Source organism: Furipterus horrens, unplaced genomic scaffold, assembly GCF_987537825.1.
Source record: "Furipterus horrens unplaced genomic scaffold, mFurHor1.1.pri manual_scaffold_3, whole genome shotgun sequence".
Taxonomy (NCBI): domain Eukaryota; kingdom Metazoa; phylum Chordata; class Mammalia; order Chiroptera; family Furipteridae; genus Furipterus; species Furipterus horrens.
This window is the reverse complement of record NW_028327173.1, coordinates 150,509,293-150,518,366: the sequence shown is the minus strand read 5'-3', so window position 1 is coordinate 150,518,366 and position 9,074 is coordinate 150,509,293. Positions and strand designations below refer to the sequence as shown.

At 35.3% G+C, this 9,074-nt stretch overlaps 1 non-coding gene across 1 annotated transcript; it reads left to right on the top strand.

Moving 5' to 3' along the window:
* Positions 1-8,454: 8,454 nt before the first annotated feature.
* On the top strand, positions 8,455-8,590 carry LOC150016388 (small nucleolar RNA SNORA58). The gene has a single exon (XR_016510300.1). It is a non-coding gene; the product is annotated as a small nucleolar RNA SNORA58 (small nucleolar RNA).
* Positions 8,591-9,074: the final 484 nt, after the last annotated feature.

Genomic DNA, 9,074 nt, shown 5'->3' with positions numbered 1-9,074 from the left:
ATTTTATCAATGCAGAAGTAACTTACACAGTCATATGTATCCTAAGTGGCAGAGCTGAATCTTGAAAATCAATTATTTTTCCACTCCTCCCCCTAGAGAAAAAGAAATGATTTTCTGTTTTAATGGTTACCTCTTCAAACGAATACCCCTACTAATGAACCCAACCCAGATATCATCAAGACAGTGTATAAATGCTCTCCTATAATTGGTTCTGGATTAAGCATTAAATAAATTGCAGTAAAAGTCAGTTCCTTAAACCAAATTATCAAGATTACAACAACATTGTCATGTTGTTAGTAAATACTCTTCATATGATTTGATGAGAGTAGCATTCTGTGGTCTTCCTTCCCAAAACTCATAACCCTAGTCTAATCATGAGAGAAACAGACAAGTCTCTATTAAAGTTTATTCTACAAAATACCTTAACAGCAATCCTACAAACTGTCAAGGTCATCATAAACAAGGAAAGTCTGAAAACCTTTCACTGCCAAAAGGAGGATAAAGAGACATAATTACTATTGGGCTGGCCAAAAAGTGTACTTAATTTTTTTCTATATGATGACTCTAGTAGCGCTTAGATGTCTTTAACTTTATTTGAAACAATTTTGTTATATTGTATTATGACAGCCATCAAATCAGTGTAGATTTAAAAAAACCAAAATCGCTGAATTTTTGTGCAACCATTTTAATATTGAAGATGGAAGAAAAGACAACATTTTCAGCATATTATGCTTTATTATTTCAAAAAAAGTAAAAACACAACTGACATGCAAAAAAAATGATTTGTGCAGTGTATGGAAAAGGTGCTATGGCTGATCGAATGTGTCAAAAGTTGTTTGCGAAGTTTCTTGGTGCTATTGACATTTTAGTCAAGTAATTCTTTGCTGTGGGGCTGTCTTATGTATTGGAAGATGTTTAGCAGCACCCCTGGCCTCTACTCACTAGAAGTCAATAGTAGGAGACAGCTGACATACTCAAAATATCCAAATCAATAAAGTTATTGGTGAAAATAAAAAATGTGTATTTTACTTTATGGGACAAACAACTGACTTTTGGGCCAACTCAGTAAATGTACTGTGGTATCCTAGATAGAATTCTAGAACAGGAAAGAGTCATTAGGTAAAAACTAAGGAAATTTGATAAAATATAGATCTTATAAAATATGGATTTTAATTAATAATAATGTATCATTATTGGTTAATTGATTGTCATAAATGTACCATGCTAACAGGATGTTAATAATAAGGGAGCCCTGGCTGCTGTGGCTCAGTGGATTGAGCTTCGACCTGCGAGCCAAGTGTCGCTGGTTCGATTCCCAGTCAGGGCACATAACTAGGTTGCATGTCAGGTCCCCAGTTGGGTGCGTGAGTGAGAGGCAACCACACAGTTATACTTCTCGCCCTCTTTCTCCTTTCCCCTCTCTCTAAAAATAAAATAAGCAAACAAACAAATAAATAAATTATAAATAATAATAATAATAATAAGGGAGACTGGATGTCAGGTATATGGGAATTCTCTTGTATTTTCACAATTTTTCTGTATTTCTAAAATAAAGTTACTTTAAAAAGGCAATTCCTATCTTTTGGGATATCTTTTAGGTTATCGTATATAGACAGAAATATATTACAACTAGAAAGGCAGTATAATCAATCCTACAGAAATAATGTTTTAAGACTTAATTGAGGAGTAAGCATCTATTATAGAGTGGCAAGTGTGGTTGAATCATAGGAATTTTTCTGTTTTCATGGAGTATTCTTTAAGGCAAAAATCACATAATTTATTTCTCTTGTACAAACCTAACCCTTTCTTAAGTTCAAAACACTATTTGGAATATACTGACTTTAATATATGTTGACTCAAAAAATTTGATGTGCTGGTGTTTAACAGAGGAGGGATTATTTTGTAACATATTCCTCAACATTTAGGACATTGAGTAAGACTAGGTTAGAGACAGTCATAGAAATATCAAACACACAGATATAGTCAAGTTCTTTCCATTGCAAATGAAAAGAAAAACCCAATCTAAACTGGTTTAAGCAAAAAGTAATATATTCAATTTAAAATATATATATATATATTAGAAGGATACCAGGATAGTTCATGGTACTATTGGAAGAGCAACAAGAACTAGGGTACCTATAGGGGACTTGAAGGTTTGCACCTGATTCTGTTTCTGCTCTCTGCTTGACTTTATTCTGTTCTACTTCAGTGGTCCTTTTCCTTGTAGAAAATAAATATCACCCAAGCATCACCAGGATCATATCGTGCCAGCTCCATGATCTGAGAAGCAAGGGAAGTCTGTCTTCTAGCTATTATCAGTACAAAAATTATCAGGGAAGGATTCTAGTTGTCCAAGCCTAATCATGTGCATACCACTTACAGCCATCTCTGTGGCCCGGAAGGCAAGATACTATGATTGGTGGAGCATAGGACACTCCTCTGTGGCCAGTGGGCAGTCTGATACCATGAAATAGTGTTGGGTAGGCCAAAAAAATGTTAGCTACATCTAAGTTTTCTTTATGTTGAGATGTATTACCTCCCTCCAATTAAGAAGAGTTAATGAGTGAAGAAGGACATGGTGTTGCAGGTTGGCTTCCCCAGGAAACAGCCTCTGAGATGAATATTAGTGATAGAAGTTTTTTAGTGAGTGTTCTCGGGATCTCCATTCATAGATGGGAAGAGAAGAGAGGAAAACAGTATGGATGGAGGGGGAAGTTGGGCTGTTACATAGTCTCAGTTAAAGCTTCACCCAATTCCATGTAGAGCTCTGAAGCTGGGGTGGGCCTTCAAAGTTGTCCTGAATCAGAGGGATCTAGACCGTTATACTCTTACATCAACCAGGTTTTGGATAGCTAGAGGGAAAGGGCTAGTAGGCTATGTGCTGACTCTAGTCAATTAGTAACAATGCCTGGTTTGCTGTATTTAAAAAGCTTAAGAAAGTGTATCTGGGCTAAGTGAAAAAGAAAGCTATGATTAATTAGCAATTTGGCCACAGGCACAGGAGGAGGTATGATGTCATGTATACCAGGTGGATGCTATGATGTGCCACCCAGATCCTCTTTCAGGAGGGAAGGATTTTTTCCCTTAGCTTCTGAGAATGCTGCCAGCAGAACGCCCTCAGCCATCAGCCCCTCCACAATCACCTCTTTAGAGGGCTACAATGTGAAGGGAATGCTTCCTTCCCATGGCAGTCTACAACCAATACTAGTGAAGAGAATACACATTTGTTAGGTTATAATACTTACCTATTTCAAACCCACTTCCTACAGTTGTATAGCAAGAGGCAATGTACTCTGGAGGTAATGTGAGCTCTGGAGTAAGAATGGGTGAGTTAAAAGTCTCTCTCTGCCTCTTGCTAATTTTATAACATCAGAGAGGAATACTCTGTAAAGTATATGATTATCTAACCCCTATGTTGCACACCTGAAACTAATACAAAAATAATATTAAATGTAAATTGTAATTGCAAAGTAAGATTAAAAAAAAACAAAGAATGTTACACCTGGAAGTGAAGGTGAGGTTCCTTCTGTAACGATGACAGAGCAGTGAGCTGGAAGAAGCCTGCTATGTCACTCCTGAATAAATGTTGCTACTATTGCTACTATTACTATAGCAGTGGTTTTCAGTTTGTGGGGAGGGCATGAGTGAATCTATGTGTTCGCTAACATTTGTCTACATATTGAATAAATAATTTCTACAAAATCTCACTACTTCTTAAAAATGTCTAAGATACTATTGTGATGGATAAATTTAAAGTTTATTTAAAATTACTAGTGATTTCATCATAACCTTTTTATTACGTATAATTACATTAAAAGTATAATTACTATCACATGGCCTTTTGTACAGTTTTTGACATTAAAAAAGAAGTTATCAGAGTCAAAGGATTGGCAATCTTGGACTTATTCGTCTCTATCAGCCTCTTCAGACTTGATTTTTCCTTATGTCCTGCTTCCCAAGCTATGTTATGTCTCTGATCTTTTGTTTGGCTATTCCATATTGGAATGCCTTTCCACTTCCTTCTTTCATTACCGTATTCATCATTATAACAATAATACAAATTTCTCAGATACCCATACAATCACAATTACGTTATTAATATAATACTTGATTGAGAAAATACTTAATTGCAAGGTTATTACAAAGTGAGTAATGCTTTTAAGTGAAATTTTTAAAAATGTATTATCATGGCATTGTGTTATTGGAAACCTACTTTGTTCAAGCTTTCACATCAGGACATGCACATTAATTAACTGACTAATTAATTATTCAAATATTCATAGAGTGCCTCTTATGTACCAGATAGTGTTCTAGGTAGGAGGCATTGCAGTGCATATAGCAAAGACGGAAAGGTTCTCCGGAACCTTTCAGTCTCTTTCTCTACTACCAATGCCTAACCAGGGAACTATTCAGTCTACTTCCTTTAAAACATTCCTGACACTTCCCAACCCTTCCTGCTCCCAAATAGAACTGATCATTATCTTATTGTGCCTCCTTGATATTCTCTAGATTTATATCATAGCAATTTATTCTATTTTACTGGTTAAAGGCAAAATAAATTGTCTGCTTTCTATTAAATGTTTAGTAAATATTTTTCTGCTGGGCCACATTAACAGATGCAGTAAGCTGTAATTTTGTTTTGACCCCACATAATTAGGCTTTCATCCCATTCTCTAATGACTGCTCACTTTCTTCTTCCCAGTTTCTTTGGATTTGTCTGAAACACTTTTTGTATATTCTCTTAACCATTTCACCCTTACATTTTTTTCTTATGTTCTAGAATTATGGAATTTTAGAACAAGAAGGCAATTTAGAGAGTAATTTAAAACTTCCACTTCAAAGTATGAAGATAAAGATGAAAATCCAGAAAAATAATGGGACTTGCTCGAAATTATTCCATTCTACTGATTAAAGGCAGAACTAAGATCAGAATCCAAGCTTTCTTCAAGTTCCAGCATAAATCCTCCATCTTAGAGACCTTCCTTAAAGTTCCAGCTCAGCTCATCTCTTTCTTTTCTGAAGCAAGCACTTACTGTCTACAAATTGCATGGTTTGGGCAGGAATCATAGAATATAATACTGCCTTACATTGTTACTCAACTCTTTCATATTGGTGTGTCTCAACTTGCCAGTTAGCTGTTAACTCCAGAAAGCACAGATTTCATCCCTTTTATTTTCTCTCTTCTTAACAGGTAGTAAGCACTACAGCTAGTAGATATTAAGAAAATACACATTAAGTGAACTAATGGACACATGGTAGGGATTCAATAAATATTTTTGACTTATTAATCAGCACTTCTTACATATCTCTCCAAAACATAGTAGTTCTTATTCCTTAATATTTTGCTTCTTTTTCCATTGTAATTTTTAAAAACCAGGCTTAGATTCTTGGCAATCAATGAAAAGACAGTCATGTCTCTGCATAGTCTACTGCAATGTATTTTTTCGGGACTTGGCAGAAAACCCAAGGTTTCTGCCCTGTTGTTTTTTTTTTTCCTGCATTGCAGTTTATCTAATCTTCTAGCTCTTGGTGGCTTTCTCTGCTAGACATTGTTCTGTGTAGTAACCCAATTAAATGTGGCCCCATTTAATGTTGAGGTACTTCAAATGATCATCATGTAATTTCCCAAATTTTTATTTTATTTACTTTGGTTCCCCAGTGCAGTGTACCTGCTTCTGCTAGCCTGGCATTACAATAAGTCCACCTTTGCTGAGGCAGAAGACACAGCAATGAACAGAGCTGGTCATGTGTTATACAAGTGTCCTTTGAGCAGATCTTCATTTATCCATTGTCTGAGCTTTAAGTATTTTTTTTTAACCTACATAGTTTTTCACTCAATCTGTTAGTTTCAGCATGTTATTTGTATTGTTTTCAGCAGTGCAATCCCCCGATCTATATCAGGTAAACATGATGATGGACTGAATTCACTTTACTGTTCCTATTCAGTTGCTATGTTTTGATTTGTCAGTATCTTGGAGAAGAAGCATATCGCATCCCAAGACAGAACAAAAGCCAATGTTTGCAAAACACCACATTTCTCACCAGAGTAGTATAGTAACTTTGAAATACTAATATGTTTCTAAATATGTTTGTGAGTACTCCCTTATTAACATTATATTGGTATACACAATGTTCTTTCTTTTGGCATTTGGGCATTGCTAGGATTATTTAAAATCCATATTAAAAATTAGTGGTATTTTATAGAAAATCTGCTGACTTTCATAGCCAAGTAACTTATTTCAAATGAAACATGACTAGATGATACTGCATCACACTGTGTCATTTAATGCCTTCGTGCTTTGGTACACTCTTTCTCTTCTCTTGAATGCATTCCCTTTCTCATTCTCTAAGTCCTTTATGATCCTATTTGAATGTCTCTTCCTGAATAGTTTCTTCTTTGTGTGTATTATACCTAACTTACATGTCTGATATTATACCTGTATTATAGCTATTATTTACACACTTATTGTCCTGTTAGGTTGTGAGATCTCATTTATCCTTCTGTCATCTAGTGCTGTAGTTGGCATATATTATGCTTAATGAATAAATAAGAATGATTTGTTCTCTCTGGATGTATTTAATTCATCCTTAGTCACTCTGCCACATATAAGGAAAATCCTAAAAGTCTGATTTTTTCCCATTTTTTAAAGAAGTTGAAATCATTTCATAGTTTGCCTTCATGATTGTAAAAGTAATGCCTGCCCAGAAGAACAACAGCACACCAACAACAAAAATTAGATAATCAGAAAGGAAAATAAAATGTGAAAATTGCCTCTAATTCCACTCATATAGGTATAACCACTGGTACCATTTTAGTATAGATCTTTCCAGACTTTTTCTATCTATATACATACACATATACAATATAAACAAAAATGGGATATCATAACATACTATTGCATGATCTGCTTTTTCACTTAATATCTTGAAGGCAACTTCCCAAGTCAAAAATTGTAGCACTATGTATTCACTTTGGTAAATGCATAGAAAGATGTACTTTACTTAAGCAATCCCTATAGATGGACACTAACTGTTTTATGTAGATTCTTATTGTTATATGGAACAAAGGCACCCTTCCCCACAAGGTACTTTAAAAATATAAGTAAGACCAATTCAACTGTCTCAAGAAAAAGAAGAGTGTGTTATAAGGATGTGCATAGGTTAGAATTGGAACCTAGAGTCCAGCTATCAGGAATTAAGTTCTAAGAACCAGCTATTATTCCTGATGTCTCTGTCTCTCCTCTTTTGCTGTGTCTCCTAATATCCCTTCTTTCTCAGAGTGTGTTTGCTTCCTCTTCCTCTTAACTTCCACTTGAAAATAGCTTTGGGGTGGCTTACTCCTGACTCTCAACGTATGACAGTCTTTCATAGTAGTAAGAAGCCACCAAAAGTTTTTAAGAAATAGTGACACAATCAGATTCATGATGTAGAGAATTCTCTAGCTAAGTGTGATTGTGCTTACAAATCTATAGATGGCAGGAAGGCCAGTTAGGAGACTTTCAATAATTTGAGTGAGAAATAAAGCCAGGGAAACAATTTTTAATTTGGGCAACTGGATTCATTCAAGGGTCTTTCACTGAAATAGGGAACCCTGGAGAACTGATCAGAAGTTCCTTTCCAAACGAACTTACAGCCTTTCTGTACCCACAGAAGATTTTCCAATTGTAGAGAAAAATTACACACCACTAAGTCCTTGAAAATCTTTATTAGACAATCTCGGATCTTTCTACTCTTAAATCTACGTAAGATCTGTGTGGGAATGTAATTGTCTTGAGTCTTAAGCCAGGCAGTTAATTTTATACCTCTGGCTTTATCCTCTATCATAATGAAATCAATTTTCTTGACTGAATACCATCTCATGCCTTATACTTCCTTTTGCCAATATGTGAGAGATACACATCCCTCCACCTCTCTGGGAAGTTGTTTCAGAAGAAACATCTGTCTAGATTGTTTTTCACTTCTACAAAATATTAGGGTGGCTGACTGATATTTTAGAAAATGGATTTCACAGAAAAAGGAAACAAGATTCTTGGTTTAGTCAGCTAGCTTTGTAACAACAATACACAAATAATTATTTTGGTCTAGGAGTGTAATGGTAGGTAGGGCCTGGAAAGTTTATAATGCCTAGTGCTCCTTGCACCCAAATTTGCCTTTCATTCCTCAAGAAGGACCCATTCAAGCAAGACTGATGGCCAACTGTCCTGAGCATGCATGGAGCAGGAGACATCTGTCCGTTTCCTTTCCTCTTTTTCCTCCCCCACTGGATGATGATTTTTGAGTGGGTACAAATTAAGTCTAAGTATTTACTAACTTGAAACACTGCTTGTTTGTCTTACCTATAGTATTGTCTGACCCACCTTACCTAAATCCAATGAACTATTCCCCTAAAACACTATCTAAGAATCAACAAGGATTTACCTCTTGCTTAGAACTTCTTTAAGGATTGTCAATAAAGGGCATACGCGTAGACCTTGCCTGACTATGCTCATGGCCAGGCAGGGGGGACAGTGTATGTAAGAGTAATTTAGAGTTCATGACAGCTCTAGCCACCCTATTCAGTGGTTAGATAAGTTGCATTACTTCAACATTGTAAAAAAACAAAAAAAGAAAGAAAGAAAGAAAAATAAAGATTGTCTATAAATACTAACTTAGTGTTTATTTTCTTAAATAATTAGACATTTAGAATTACCAATTTATTGTAAACATTTCCTGTATTATTAAATAGTACACAGTGACATTGTTTTATTTTATTTTTAATTAAAAAAATACGTCTATGGATTTAAGAGAGAGGAAGGGAAAGAGAGAGAAACATCAATATGAGAGAAAAACATCGATTGGTTGCCTCCTATACACACCCTAACCAGGGATCAATCCCGCAACCTAGGTATATGTCCTGAACAGGAATCAAACTCGTAACTTTTTGGTATATGAGACAACGCTCCAACCGAGAGACACACTGGCCAGGGCCACAGCGACATTGTTTTAATGACTACTATTTGCAAAAATCTTATGTATATGCCATAGCTTTAAAAATATCCTATTGCTGGAAATGTATGTGGTTTTCTTAATTCTAA